The sequence below is a fragment of the Sorex fumeus genome, unplaced genomic scaffold, assembly GCF_029834395.1.
Source record: "Sorex fumeus unplaced genomic scaffold, SorFum_2.1 ptg000019l, whole genome shotgun sequence".
NCBI classification, from domain to species: domain Eukaryota; kingdom Metazoa; phylum Chordata; class Mammalia; order Eulipotyphla; family Soricidae; genus Sorex; species Sorex fumeus.
This window is the reverse complement of record NW_026606076.1, coordinates 18,962,369-18,978,590: the sequence shown is the minus strand read 5'-3', so window position 1 is coordinate 18,978,590 and position 16,222 is coordinate 18,962,369.

Sequence of the window (16,222 nt, the reverse complement as noted above, 5' to 3'; positions counted from 1 at the left end):
TCGTAGGTGTATGTATAATGTTTCAAAATGAGTGACTGAGAATCAACTGGAAATAGGGTCGTGATCAAAGGGAACATTCCAGTCCTCGGGAATGTATTTAAGGGCCAGCAAGGAGAGAGACTCACACATTCAACAAGTTTTTTTTTTTGGTGTGTGTTTTTAGTTGAATCACTGTGAGATATAGTTACAAGCACCTTGGCACTGTGTCAAGACTCACTCCTGGCAGTGCTTGGGGGACCTGTGGGATCCTGGGATAAAATCCAGGTCAGTGGCATGTACGGCCAGCGCCCTCCCCTCTGTGACGTCACATTGAGCCTTCCCCCGGCTCCTGAGACAAGCCCTTCTACCCGAATAGGCACATTTGTGTCCTAGGCTTGCTCTACTTGGGACCAACGTGTTCTCTCTAGCATCTCTCTCTCTCTCTCTCTCTCTCTCTATCTATCTATCTATCTATCTATCTCTCTCTCCTTCCTGAGAGTGTCCAGATAAAACCTTTTTTTTTGTTTTAAAAAGAACAAACAAATGTGAGGCCAGAGAGCTAGTTCAGAGGGGAGGTGCTTGCCTTGCATGCAGCTGGTCCTGGTTGGATCCCCAGTCCTCTGAAGTGTCCCTCAGACCAGCCAGGAGTGATCCCTGAGCATTGCCAGGTATGACCTGCAAACAAAATTAATACTAATGATAATTATTAGTCTTCAGATCACATGTAGCAATGCTCAGGGATCACTCGTGGCAGGGCTCTGGGAAACCTCTGAGATACTAGGGATGGAACCCGTGTCAGTTGTGTACAGGGCAGGAGTCTCCAGTACAATCTAGCCCCCGAAGGCAAGAGGGGGATGGTGGGTGGTGACAAACTTAGGGAAGTGGCCCCAAGGGAGCTTAGTTACATTGTCATTGTTGGGTGTACTCAGCTTCACTGGGGACATCTGAGAGACAGTGTGAGGCAGACAGCACTTGGGAATTGCTCCACATCGGCATAGAGCAGGCAAAGAGCTAGGGGCATTTGCCCACAAGCTCCATCTGTCCATCATTGCTTGAAGAGTGTGTGCTGCATCGAACCTTTCCTGAAGCCCACTAGCACGATGGGAGACCCAGATGCCTCCAGTTTCCAGCCTGGGATGACAAGGCCACAAGGGCCAGGGCAGGGTCTGGAGAGGTAGTTCAGGAGGTGGGGCACATGCCTTGCACGTGCAAATACTGAGTTTTGTCCATGGAACCACATGTCCCCCACACACAGGTATTACACTGGAGGCCTTCAGCACCTCAAGGTCTGAACAACCAATTCTCACCAGGAGGGGCCCACAAACCCCTTAGCATTGCATAGGAATTGACCCCCCTCATAAAAATCATGCTGGTAGGAGGCAGCCAAAACCTGTGTTCCACTGACTCCCTGTGTCCCCCAGGTGAAACTGGCCTCATGGTCCAGGGAGAAGCCAGGAAGCTGGTACAGCTCCTTCCGTCGAGGGAAGAAGGTCAGTCATGTCATTGGAACTCGGGCAGGTTGGGAAGAGAGACTGGCTTGTGGGAGAGGGTGGGGAACCCATAGACATGGTGGAAGTTTGGGGGCCCTATGTGCTGGAAGGACCCAAAGGTCTGGGGACAAGGTGCAAACTGACTGAGGCTTGAGTAATGACTGGGGTCAATGACTGGGAGAACAGGGACAAGTGTGCCAGCTGCTGGAACAGACTCTGTTGAAGCTCAGAGCCAGAGAGGCTCAACTGGATTTTTTAAAATTGTGTGTGTGTGTGTTTGTGTGTGTGTGTGAAGCAAGATAGTTTTCTTTTTTTCTTTTCCTTTTTGGGCTACAGCAAGCAATACGCAGGGCTGACTGCTGGCTCTCTGTCCTGGAATTATTCCTGGCTGTGCTCAGGGAAACACTATGAGATGCCAGGAATTGAACTCTGGTCTGCTGTGTGCCCTACGTGCTATATCATCATTCGGGCTCCAACAAGATAGTTTTTATAGTAAATTACTAAGAAAGTTTGAGAGAGAAGCACACGCTGGGGAGAGAGCACAGGCATATCCAGAGGGAAAAAAATTTCAGCCGGGCCCCAGCGATGTCCTACTGGGACACACTGACTTGCACACATCAACCGGAGTTTGATCTTGGGCACCCCATAGTGCCCCCCGAGGCGTGACTGGAATGAGCCCTCAGCACTTCCAGATGTGGAAAAAGAAAACCAAGTGCAACCAGGAGGAAGAACCAAGGCTGGCCGGCCTGCCCCTGGTGGCCCACTCTCCCCGGACTCCTGCCTGGGCAGTTCTCCTAAGTGGACACGATCGGTGCCCCAGTGAGCACGTGCAGCTCACCTTCCTGTCCCTGCTGACGCAGACCTTTGCCTACCTGTGCCAGAACTAGGCCACCAGGCTGAGGTCACTGGGGGCCAGGGCCACGAGCTGCACTTGCGGGGGTCTGTGGGCCAGGAGCTGGGCTCAACCAGATGGCGGTGGCCGCACTCTGGTCCGCCAGGACCACTGGTGGATCCGTGGAGCAGGCGTTGGGAGCACACATGGGGGTCCCTACACCCGCTAGCCATGCCCCTGACAAGCCCTGCCCACACCCCCTCAGTTCTGGGGGGCCCCGGCAGAGACCCTGCTGGCATTCAGTGCTCCCAGGGATGGATCCTGTCGCTGCTCAATATGGCAGCTGCTGAATTCAGACAGCCAGACCAGAAGTTCGGCTTCCAACAGGAGCTCTCTGCTTCAGTAGCTGAGAGAGTCGGGGGTCGCGGAGGTGAAGGGGGTACAGATGGGACACCCCCACGGGGGCACTAATGGTGATGAGGCCTCTAGCCGACCCATTTATCTTCTCCTGCAACTGCTTCATGGTCAGACAAAAGTAATTTCCTTCCTTATTCAGCCTCCCGGGGGATCCCCAAGCCTCTTCCCTCCTCTCTTGGGGGGGGGCACAGTGGAAGTTTAGCTGGAAGTTTAGCACCTCTGCACCGCATACAAAGACTTTCAGGTTCAGAGCTGATACAGCCCTCCTAAACCTGTCTCCCGTCCTGTTCCCCCAAATATCTGGTGCTTCCGGACCTCCTTGTTGACCACTGGATTCCCTCCTGTTCTAGGTAGACTGCTCATTGGCTTCCCCAGAAATTTCTCGGAGAAGGGCAGGTGGGGGGTCCCCGAGTGTGGGAACCAAAGTCGGACTCCAGACAATGTAGGGCCCCCTGGACGAGTTCTGTGCTCTCCCACCTCAGCCCAACTCCAGAAGCTGCCTCACCTCTGCCTCCGAACCCTCCTCTGAATCATATAGCCAGAAATGGAGGTGTGGACCAGGTGGGGTGGAGTGGGGGTTGAGGGATACATGTGCCAAGAGCAGGCCACCTCTGGTGGATTCGACTCGCCAAGGGCTGGAGGGGATGAGAGTCCAGCAACTTCCGGCCCTGCAGAGTCCTGCTGGATCTCAGGTCAGAGAATAAACTGGTGAACTGTGTCCGGGTGTCTATGCTGCCTGGGACTCACGCCTCTCACCCTCTGCATGGAGAGACACCCAGTGGGCTGTGCTCCAGAGCCAGCTGCCCGAGAGCGAACAGGGTGACACAGGAGAGGCTTGCCTTCCTGCAGTATGATATCTACAACCAACTCGGACTTCAGGGTCTCAAGACCCCATGTGCCCATAACACAGCACCCCACATTGCTGAGAGTGCCATCTTCCTTCCTGAGTTTTGGGGTTCCTATACACATGAGAAGTACCACGTCTTCTGTTCTCTGTGGAGGAGGTTTGCAGAGGCCAGATTCAACTCTTGCATTTCCAAATGTGTGGGGTGAAGGCAACAGTCATCAGAGGAACTAGGGTATGTTAAGAAGAATTTTAATGATCACTGGAATAATGAGCCTAAGACTGGGCAATCCCCTTCCCTGGAAATTCTAAATACATCACTTCTGTCAGGGAATTTTGTTTTGCTTTTTTGGTAACACCCAGCAATTCTCAAGGGTTACTCCAGGCTCTGCACTCAGAAATTACTCCTGATGGTACTTGGGGGACCATATGGGATGCCGGGGATTAGACACGGGTTGACTGTATGCAAGGCAATTATCCTACCAGCTATACTATAGCTCTGGCATCAAAGGTTTTTTTTTTTGGGGGGGGGCTGCTTTGGTGTGTGCCCACAGGGTTCTGGGGACAATTGAGTACCTGGCATTGAATCTGGTTGATTACAAGCAGGGTGAGATTATTTTGTTGTTGTTCTATTCACTTTGAACAAGAAAAGTTATAAGCCGTCTTTGCTCTGTCTGTGACCCAACTCTTTGAAAGGTTTCCAGTTATAGTCAACCTCATGTGCAATCACCCCGCGTTCTGAGGATGCCCCAACCCTCTTCAACAAAGAATAGGGGTCAGTGATACAGCAAGATACAGCTCAGAACCCACCGAATCTTCCATCAAGGGACTGCGGCTGCTTTGGTTTTATTTAATTTCTTCATGGTTTGGGGGACACAAATCCGGCAGTGCGCAGAGGTTCTCCTGAAGCTGCATTCAGAAATCACTCCGGTATGATGGTGGGGCTGCATGGAGATTCAGAGAAAGAACCAGGGGCCTGTGACTGCAAGGCAAGAGCACGAACCGCTTTGCTGCCACTGCAGCGACTCAAGCAGCTGCTTGATCCTTAATGATCCTATACCTAACATTGAAGCAAAGAAATGGGCTGAAATCTTAAGCGTGGAAAAAATTGGGCTGCGGTAATTCCACCGAAACGCCAAGAGATGGCGCTGTGGACGTTTCTGTTCCTCTCCGGGCTGGTTTCTAATAATTTTATACCCTTTTGTTTGCTTCAGTGTTCAGTATGGGGTAATTAAGGACCAAGGAAGCCACTTCCACAGGTGCAGCGGTAGGGGAGGCTGTTGTTGCTTGCCTTTCACTTGACTAATTTGGGTTTGATTCCAGCCTTCAGATCTTTGTGGGTTGGATAGCTGAATCTCCTCGGGGGTCGACTGGTTTGCCCTAGCTTTGTCTCTGAACCTAGAGGGGTGCAGAGGATTGAACTGAGCTGTTAATGAGCAAGGCACGGTGATTTTCTTACATTTTTTGTTCTCTCTGTATAAGAAAAGTTTTGAACACACGTTGTGATGCCTGTCACCGAGCCCTTTGAATGTTTCTCTATTATGGGCAACCCACACCCTATGACCTCACATTATCAGGGTACTCTAACCGTCTTCCACACCAACGTGGGGAATGGAAGATTATACAGTTCTGGCAAACTCAACTCGCAGTGAGAGAGTTCGCCATCAAGGAACTGAAGCCCTATGTTTTACTTTTCTTTCTTGTTCATTTCTTTATGGTTGTGGCCACACCCGGGTATGCTCAGGGCCTTCTCCTGGCTCTGCACGCAGTAATCACTATGGACATGACCGAAGAACAGTAGGGGAAGTCTATGACTATGCCTGGGTCCTATGGATGCAAGGCAAAATCCCTATCCTCTCTGCTCCCGTTGCAGGGGCCCAAGCTGCATGCTGGATCCTTAATGACCTCATACTTAACATTTCAGCAAAGAGAAGTGCTGAGAATCTTAAACGCGCGAAAAATTGGACCACGGAAGTTAGGCTGAAACGCCATGAGATGGAGTTGCCGGTGTTTCCGTCCCTCTCCAGGCCAGTTTCTCTAAGAATTTTCCACCCTTAGATTTGATTTTGTGTTAAGTATGGGGTGATTAAAAGATCAAGCACGGAGCTTCAAAGCGGCAGTGTTAGGAGAGCCTTGATGGTGCTAGTCTTTCACACAGGTGGCCAGCATTCGATTCCCCCCTTCAGATCTCGTGGGGTACATAGCTGAATCACCTTGTGGGTCGAGTGGGCTGCTCCATCTTTGCATCTGGACCACGAGGGGTGCAGAGGATTGAACCTGACGTGGGCAGAGCAAGGCAAAGCTGCAAGGCTTGAGCAATAGCAAAGCAGATAGGGCGTTTGCCTGGCATGCGGCCGACATGGCTGACCTGAGTTTGATTCCTCCACTCCTCTCGGCAAGCTACCGAGAGTATCTCGCACACAGGGCAAAGCCTGTTAATCTACCCATCACATATTCGATATGCCAAACACAGTAACAAGTCTCACAATGTTACAGGGCCCGCTAGAGCAAATCCATGAACAATGGGAGAACAGTGACAGTGACACTCTGAGCTAAAAAACATCTGAAGCTACTTTGTTACGTCTGTGACAAAACCATTTAGAAATATTTCCTACTATGGGCAACGCACACCTCATCACCCCATGTTCTGAGTGTACACAAACCTCTTATACGAGGAAGAGGCAGCATGGGTACAGCAAGATACAGCTCAGAAACACCCACATTGGGATGAGGGAATCCTCTACTGAGGCTGTTTTGTTTTTATTTGGTTTGTTCCTGGTTTGGGGGCCATAAATCGAGCAACGTGCAGAAGGTCTCCTGACTCAGGAAGCATTCCAGCATGAGGGTGAGGCTGTATGGAGAGCCAAAGATTGTGAGTCCTTTCTTTCATTTGGGTAACCTGGGTCCGATTCCAGCCTCCATATCTTGTGGGGTACATAATAAACAGTGCTCCTCTCCCACAGTCCAGGGGCTTCTCACCTGGGGCAGTCTGGAACCATGGACTGAGCAGAACAGTTTCCGAGAAGCTTTACCCAGGGGAGTGCTACCCTGCAGTGTGGGAGCTCACTTCCTTCTAGTCGCCCACAGAAGATATCCCACCTGTCTTGGCATCCTCATGGGGCTGAGGGCATAACTGCTCACTCGAGCATTTGTCACAGTGTGCATGATCAGAAAAAATTCCACCTGGGCTGGCTGCTACCCTAAAGAATAGCAGAGATGGATTCCAATGACTGTGCTGTGACTGAGAGCTCCTTGTCCAGAAAATTCTAGACCTGCAGGTTGGGTTCTAACATTTACCCAACCCGATTGCAATTTGGGCATGTGGATGGATTTTCCAGGCAGCGACCTAACGTTTCAGCAAGATGGACAAGCAAAATACACCAACGGCAGGTCACATAGCTGTGTAATTTTTTTTTCCAACTCAAAGAACAGACACAGTAAGTGGAAGTAAATCCCTCTGCAGAAAATTGAAGCAGCATTTTAGAGTGAAAATAAAAGGGGCCTGAGACATGCACAGAAATCCACACATAACATTATGTGAATGTAAGACATGCACAGAAATCCACACATAACATTATGTGAATGTAAGACTGTATGACTGAGAAGGCGAGGCTCTCCAGAGCAGGAAGGACAAAACAGGGGAAAAGCAATTCCTGGAGCCCAAGTCACTGTAGTTGCTAGTGCACAAATGGGGCCAGCACACCCTAGGGTGTTCTGATGCCCATCAGTTGTGAATCCAGAGAACAGAGTCAAGAGGATGGCTGAGTACAAAAACAATGCAAAAGAAAAAGAAGCAGCAGTTTGGCGTAACAGGACAGCTGTTCCGGGGACTGCGTGTAGGACTGGTGATCCCCGCCATCCCATATGGTCCCACAAGCACTGCCAGGGACAATGCCAGAGTGCAGCACAAAGAATGATTGCAAGAATCCTTTGCTCTGCCATCCGAAATAAAACAGAAAACCCAAGACAAAATCTTTTGTCCTCCAGCATCCCATTGGTCACCTAGACATGTCAGGAATGATCATTGAGCACTGAGCTTTGAGTACTCCTCATGCACCGCTGGGTCGGTCCCAAAGCCAAACATGGGGCATTCGATCAGAAGTCTCATCTTGGAATCCGTCCTAAAGAAACTCAAAACAGATTGCCCAGGAATCCCGGGTTCTCCTGGCACTACCTCATGCCATTTTGTCCCTCTACTCCTACATTTGGACGGTTTATCAGAATCCGAGTCACCATCTTCTCCTGCCATGTTGATCTGAGGATCAGCAGGAGGCTCTGTGCAAAGTCCTGGAGAAGTCAGAACAGTGAGCACTAGAGAGGAGCACCTCCTCCCACCCCTGAGCTCAGACCAGCCACAACCTCACAATCCCACCTCAGGGAAACAATGGCAGAAGCTCCTGTCTAAGCTGGGGATGCAAATATTGTTGGCATCTGTGCTGCACTTCAGGGTAGGAGCTCAGGCCCAGGCTACAGGGGAGGAAACAACAGCCTTCACTGATCCCCGGATTCCTCCTTGGATTGCACAAGAAAATCCCTACAGGCCCAGCCAGTGGCTGACTCTGAGTTCCGTTACTCCTGAGTACTAGTGCTCCTGCAGCTGGAAGCAGTGCTTCCCCCTGGGAACTATAGCCTAGATGTGGCTCTGCCATGGGGAAAGCCACAGGGACATGGAGTGGACAAAGCTTCAGCCACTCTCTTGCAGAAGGGACAAGAACATGCGCCTGGGAACTCTGTCCCGGGGACCGAGTTCACTTCTGGGTACAGTTGGGTCAGAGGCACAGCCCTGCTCTGTCCCACTGGAGCCCTTATTGGTCCTGATTTACTCTAACCCTGAAACGGCACATCTGCGTGAGCCTCAGCCAACGGTTGCTCCTGTTGTGCAAGAATACATTGGAAAATCGCGCAAACAGTCGTTTGTATAGCAAAATAATTCAAATAACGAGGGTTTTTACTAAGGACCATACTATGAACTGTCAGAAATTAAGACCTAAGTACTGTAGATTATGACCAAAAATACTGCAACAAGAAGGCAAATACGAAGCACAAGAAACAAACAGAATTCTATGTGCAAAATAAGAGGGAAGAACATTTATATAGTCAAATAGCAGGTCCTTAAAACCAAGTTTTTCTGAACGATTTTCCATGAATTCTTATTATTCTCTTTTTCTGCGATCACACGTTTTCTCTGTACACGTGTATGTGTCTGTGTGGGTGTGTGTGCATGTTTTTTTTTCTTTCAGTCAGAACCAGCATTGCTCAGGGAGTATTCCTAGCTCTGCATTCAAGTTTCACTCCCAGCAGGTATGATTCAAGACACAGAACTTGGGTTGGCTGTGCGCAAGGCAATCACCCTACTTGCTGTACTTTTGCTCCGCCCCTTCCTATGTAAATTTCTCCCAAAAATGCCAGGAGTGAGTCATGAACACAGCTCTCCCTCCCCACCCACACACAAAAATCTTCTTTTAAAAGATAAACATTAAAAACCCCTTTACCCTCAGTATTTACCCCAATTCCAGGGGTTGTCTGCTCAGGGAGAGATGAAGAGTCAGGGCTGCTTTACAGCTTGATGTGAGGGAGGTGAAATTCATGATCTGGAAAAAGATACACCAGTATTGTTTTTGGACAGGCAGTAATGTGAGTTGGGCATTTGACTAGATCCACCGATCAATCCTCTGCATCCCATATAGCCCCCAGCAGTGCCAGGGATAATTCCTAAGCTTAGAGGCTAGAGTAAGTCATAAGCATCTCCGGGTGTATTCCCCCTCCCCCCAAAAATCCAAAGAATCAAAAATAGACCCCAAATACATTTTTATTGGCAAACCTCAGTCACCTGCAGGCCCCCTCCCCCCCCACATACCCCGCATGACCCCGGCTATCACGGCAGACAATGAAGATGACCAGCAAAGGATCTCCTGCCATTAAGTGGAGGGGTTGAAGCTCTGCCCCTCAAATCTGGCGATTCTACAGAAGCGAGGTTAGGGACTATGGTTCAAAAATGGGACTGCTGGGAGGGTTGGGACGGCCAAGCCCCCGGCGATTCCCGCATTCACCCACTATTGCCCCATCCTGGAGCTGGAGACGATCATGGCGAAAGAGGCCCCCCAGGATCACAAACTCACAACTGCCACCCCTGAACCCTGATACAGCCCCCACTGCACCCCTAAAGCTCTGAGTCCCACTAAAACCTTGACCACACCTCAGGATCCACCTGGACGTTGGGGAACAAGTGAAAAACCAGCGCAAAATTGCCCCCCACAAGCTGGCTCAGCCCCTCGGCTCATAGTGTGAAAACGGCATCGTGTGGGGTACTCACAGGAGGTTGCTCGAGTCCTAAAACTAAATCCTTCTTCAGAGTACCCCTTCCAAGATGGGGCACAAATTTTCTTGTCCTTTGCCAAGTGAGCAGCAGCCCCAGTGTCAGTGTCAGGGATGGAAATTGAACCATGACATTTATGACATCACTTATGACATCACTTCCGTTTCCATAAGGTGCCTTAAAGAGGCAGAGTCTAGGCACTGAGAACCATTTTTTGCCACACAGCTGAATCTGTGCTGCAAGGGGGATGGACCCGAATAAAGGAGTGGAGAGGCAAATGCTAGAGTGGTCGGTCACACATTGAGGGACTGGGGGTAAGGAGAAGAAGGAGAAGTAAGCTGATCCTGCAGTTGTCACCAAACATTGAACCAATGATATCTAGACACACAATGTTATCCTGACTCTTACCAAATGATCCCTGAGCTCAGACACAAGAGTAAACACTGAGCACAGTAGACTGTGGCGAAAAATATGCAACCCCCCCCCCAAATTCAAATATTATCAAAGGGGGGGAAATGATGTACAAAGACAATTCTAGAGTGATACATTTAAAGAGTCAAATTACTGATCCTTAAAAATCCCCTATTATTGATCTTTCCCTGCTACAGAATGTCACAGTTTCTTCTGAATCCCAATTGTTCTTTCTCCATTTCGCATCTTTCTTAATTATACGTGCATATAAGTGTGTATACACAAGTGTCTTTGTGTGATTTTTGTTTGGGGACCACAACTGGCAGATTCAGGGCTTACTCCTCGCTTTACATTCAGGAATCACTCTGGTACGGACCACATGGGATGCAGGGGATGGAACCTGGGTCGACTGCTTGGTTAAGTACTTACTCACTGTACTATGGCTCCGGCCCTAAGTAAATGTGCACCCAGGGTGATCCCTGAGCAAATGTCCTTACTCCTGAAAAACCAAAACTTTCCTGCTTAAAAAAAACCTTTACCCTTGTTGGATTAGAGTTCTAAACAATTTAGGTTTAACATTGGTCCACCATTTCTCCTCTGCTACAAGGAGCTTAGGCTTACTGAGTAATGGCTATCTCAATGCTAGTGAATCACTCCCATTTCCTTAGTATTCATCTTTAACTTCCAGGTGCTCTGCTTCCCCTATGCATTAAATACCACTTCCCTAACCAGAACCTGTCAATTGTAAAGTCAGATTCTTCAGAGATCTCTGGATTTTGTATTTGTAAATCAAATTTTGACTTTCTCTTTTCTTTATGTCCTCTGCAGTTTACTTTAGACAAATATCCATTTTGCTCCTAGACAAGGACAAATTCAGTCCCATGTTGGGAACATTGTGCTGGGAGGATCAGGATGGCCATGCCCCCCACCCTCAGCTTTGTAGAGACAAAGGAATACAATGTTATGCTTTTGTAACTTCAGAGTTAATTGACTACAGATACAATTTACTCCTGGGCATTGTCATATTTATGAGACTTAAGCCTCAGCTTAACACAGGCATGCGGTCCGGAGGCTGAGATCTCCAAGCCTGCTCAGATCGGGGCTGAGTATCCTCCACCCAGATCCTGCACCCAAAATTCTCCACCAAGTCTCAGAAACTATAAAATCCTGCTCCTAGAAGTGGAGCATCTTATCTCGTTCTTACTTTGGACAACCAGTCAGGCTACCGAACGTAACCTGCCGACAGGGCAGAGCCTGGCAAAGGACCCGTAGCATACCCAATATGCCAAATATCAGTAACAATGATGGGTCTCATTCTACTAACCCTAAAAGAGCCTTGAATATGGCACTTTTTAAAATATCAGGGCTAGGACGAAGGAGATGTTACTGGTACCTGCTCGAGGCAATCCACGAACAACAGGATGATTGGGATTGTGACTGAAGCCTCAGCTGCCCTATGTTTCTAGCACCCCAAAAGCAAGACACTGGATAGACCCAGGATAGCTGTGAGCTACCCAGGCATTGAAAAGGGGCAGGTAAGCACCATAACAAATTCCATCATGACACAAACATAAGCAACTGGATAAGGATCCTGCTGGGGTTAGGAAGAACTAACCTGTCCTGAAGAGTGTAGTCTGGGTGCTATAGTAAATATCCCCAACAGATCCACCCTATAAGGTTAATAGATCTCTTACTGTGTCCATTCAAAATGATCAGAAAGATGAAGTGTAAATTTAAGATGATTGTTTCAATGAATATGAACTAAGCAAAGAAAAAAATATGTCTGTAGAGAAAATCATGCCCTTGAGCTGACCAAGCAAAGAAAATATATGTCCGTAGAGAAAATCATGCCCTAGAGCTGATCTCTCCTTCCAAGTCAGATTTTTGCCCTAGAAGTTTCCCCTGAGAGAAGAACTTTACATCCTTTGATTGTACTATCACATCTCTGAGTATTTGCTACCCCTAACTCTGTGGGATTGGCTGGAGAATAAAAGCTGTGGGAGTTGAGTGAGGAGAGGGGATGAGGAGCAGTGGGAGACTGGTATAGTTGTGCAGGAGTATGGAATAAAGAGCAACACACAAAGTAAAATGCTAGGGTGCAGTTAGGTGTTGGTGGTCCAGCGCTGCCTCCTATCTCCTGAGCACCTCCCAACAGAGACAGAGAGACAGGAAGACAGAAAACCACAGCCTGATGGTGTAAATGGCCATTTAATGCAGAACAGCTACAACACTTATAAAACATCTGAGGGGCATGAGGTAAGGACATAGGAGTGACTGGTCATTTACAGAGATAAACATTTGGCAGAGAAAATTCTCATGAGGAGATTCACCCAAGGAGACATTCTGTCTCCCAGGGACATCTAAATTGCTTTTGCTTTTATCTTTTCCTCTAGTTGTATAAGTTATCAATACTTGCAATTGTTTGGATAAACAGCAAGAGAGAAAGATACCAACACTTAATTCTCTGGGCTCTGAGAGCATATAAGGCTTTTAACACTTGATGCTAAAACTTAAATGCTAAAACTTAAAACAGTTAATGCTCTGAGAGCAAGCAAGACTGAAAATCCCAGACTAAATCCTCAGGCCAGTTCAGCTTGTCTTTCCCCGTGGGGATCCTGTCTCTAATGTTGTAATAGTCTGCATCAAGACCATGCATATCTGCTTTCTAGAATTTTCCATTTCGAGTCCGGGGTAGTTTTGCCACTTGCCCCAGGTCCATCCAAGTACCACGGCAGAACCTCCCTTTTGATGTGTTAGGAACTGTAACCTGAGTCAAGTAATGATGACCAAGCAATCAAGTCCTGGAGTAGATAACTTCAGAGTCAATCAACTCCCAATTGTTAGGAGCATGGCATTGATGGTATTTTTGTGTTTAACCAAACAAATTGTTGTATAGTAAAAACATAAAAAATCTAAAAGGGAAATAGAAAAGCAGGTACAAATTCACAGCACTTCAACTACAAAGAAGTACAAATATGAAGTTGAGAATTAACAGAAAGTTATGGCTTTAAGTAACCAAGAATGACTTGGGAACTGAGACAATGAGAGGTAAAATAGAAAGAAAAGGTTAAAGATAAACTTGAACTAAATTAGGGATGTTAGCAAGGACATGATAAGCTTTTCTGGGAGGAGCAAGAGGGGCAGATGAAGCCTAAAATACTGTAAGTTAATATACAGCAGGTCACCAAGAGCCTGGCCCATATTTCCTTCTTTGATCCTCTGTCACCCTTCACTGGCCAGGGTGGGGAGACCAATCATGGCCACCAAATGCATGCAGCACATGCCCAGACATTATTTGAACACAACTCTCAGTACTCAGTGTTACAGCCGGGTTTTGCCCTGATCAGGGAGAGATAAAGAGTTGGGGTGCAATTTTCAACTTGATTTTAGGGTACAGAAATTCTATATGTTAGAAAAAACAACAATGTGGAGTCAGAGAGATAGTAAGCAGGGAGGGGTGCTTCCCATGCTGACCCAGATACTCGGTATCTCACATGACCCCCTAAAGAACTGAAAAAAAAAAAAGAATTCCAGAGTACTGTTCCTGAAGTAAGCCCTGAGCTTCCACATATGTGCCCAAAATACAACCAAAAATAGCCCAAAAGTAAATTTTTATTTGCAAACCGCAACCACTACTAGGACCACGGCCCCAGAATGGCCCTGGACATCACAGCTACTAATGACTAGTGACCGAGGGCTACAGTGTCATTTGCCATTAGGGAGTGCCCCCCCCCCGCCCCCCGCTCAAAAATGAACAGGCTTTTTATAGTTTTGGAGGCACCAGCGGCGATCGGGATGAGAAACTTCTGACTGCGCTCAGGAACCCAATCTAGTCGAGCTTGGAGATCGAACTTGGGTGGGCCAGATGCAAAACAAACGCTGTAACAGCTGTGCTATCTCTCCGGTCCTCTAAGTGAATCTGCAGGTTCTACAGCTGTGAGGTAGGGGCCAAAGCGTCCAGGACAGGGCCCAGCGCAGTCCCGTGCTGGGAGGGTCAGGACGGCCGAGCCCCGACAGCCCCGACGCTCTGCAGCCCCTGCGCTCAGCCCCAAGCCCACCCGCCACTGCCCCATGGTGGAGCCGAAGGCGATTGTGGCTGCAGGGGATCCCAGAACCACGCACTCACACCCCCGACCCCTGCGCCCCGGCACAGCCCCCACTGCACTCACCAAAGCTCTGTGTCCCCCACCAAACCCCTCTGCGGGAACCACCTGGATATCGGGAACCGATTGAAAAAGGAGCACCAAAGCGTCCTCCCAGGTGACTTGGCCCCGCCCCTCAGTACAGAGACCGGGAGGCACGGGGTGGGGCGCTCACGAGAGGATGCTGGTGTACTGCCATGAAACCAGCCTTCACAGACCCCTTCCACGAGGGACAGCCACTTGGCCCCACACCTGCGTAACAAGTGGATGCTGATTCAGCATCTTGCACGTAAACACCTATGTGACCTGCTGTGATGTCACTTCCGCTTCTGCACGCAGCCTTAAAGGACCAGACACCAGCTGCGCAGAAAACAACTGGGAAAATGCAGGTAAATGTGTAAGGCTGGTTGGCTGGAGCAGAAGCACAGTAGATAGGGTGTTTGTCTTGTACGCAACTGACCCAGGTTCAATCATCTGGATTCTATATGGTCCCATTTTGGTGTATAATGGATTGTTAGGATTTTCCTGCTTCCAAAGTAAAAGTCTCAAAATATTTACCCTCAGTATTTGTGGAAATCCAATGGAAAGCTGAATACAATGAGTGCAGATATGCTACAGCGAGTGATGTGCTTCCTTGCATGTGAGTGACCTGGACACAAATTAAGGACAGCACAGCGGTATGTGGCTCCCAGAATATAACACAGAAGGGCCTGAAGAATGGAGGTTTGGCTGTCTATTCAATGTCAAAAGGGTTCACCGCAGCATCATGGTTGATGAACCCCGCAAAACAGGGACTCCGAGCCAAGCCAGAGTCACAGTAAAGAATGAAACCAAGGTGAGTCTTGACAGCACCCGCCAAAATGCAATTTTCTACCTATTTACGTCTTATTTATTTCCTTCCACCGTGGTTTATTACTAAGAACCATTATTTACCAGTTAACATACTCGGGAGTCCACATACCAGGATGTTATCACAACCATGGACCAGGTGATAATCAGCAAGTACCTTTCACTTATGGTACTATTATCACAGGAAGCTGTCACACATACCAGGATTATTTCCTTCCTTACTGTACTTTTGTATCAATCCCCCATCCACTTGTTGAAACTAAAATTGTTTTATCCAAGGTCCCTTTTCTGACCCCAGTCACTGTTATTATGGAATTGATGGATCCAGCATAACTTTTATATTTACTAAAGCTTGACGGAACATGATGGCCTTCCTCTATTCCTTCCCTAAAGGATTTTCTCCAGTATTCTCTTTAAAGGCCACATGTGCGAATAATGGGCTTTCCATGTTTGTACATATATATAGTTTCTCTCCAGTGTGAATTCTCCTATGCATAATAAGGCCTGAGGATCCAGGAAAGTCCTTCCCATACTCCTGATATATATAAGGTTTCAGTGCAAAATGACCTTTCCCATGCACAGGAAGGGCTGAAGACAAACTAAAGACCTTTCTACATTCCTTACATATGAGGTTTCTCTCTACTGTGAATTTTCTTCTTCAGAAAGCTATGCTAATTGCAGGAAAATCTTCCTGCAGTCCTTTCATATAAAAGGCCTCAATCCAGGATAAATTTTTCTACACACAGAAAAGCTTGAGGATTTAGTAAAGTTCTTCTCACACCCTTACATATGTTTTTTTCGAGTATGAATTTTCCTATGTTTAATAAGGTGTTAGGGGGAAGTGAAGGCTTTGCCCAAGTCTTTACAAAAATAAGGTTTGTCTCCAGTATGAAATTTTCTGTGCCTCAAAAGACTTGTGAAGTAAGCAAAGGCCTTGTCACA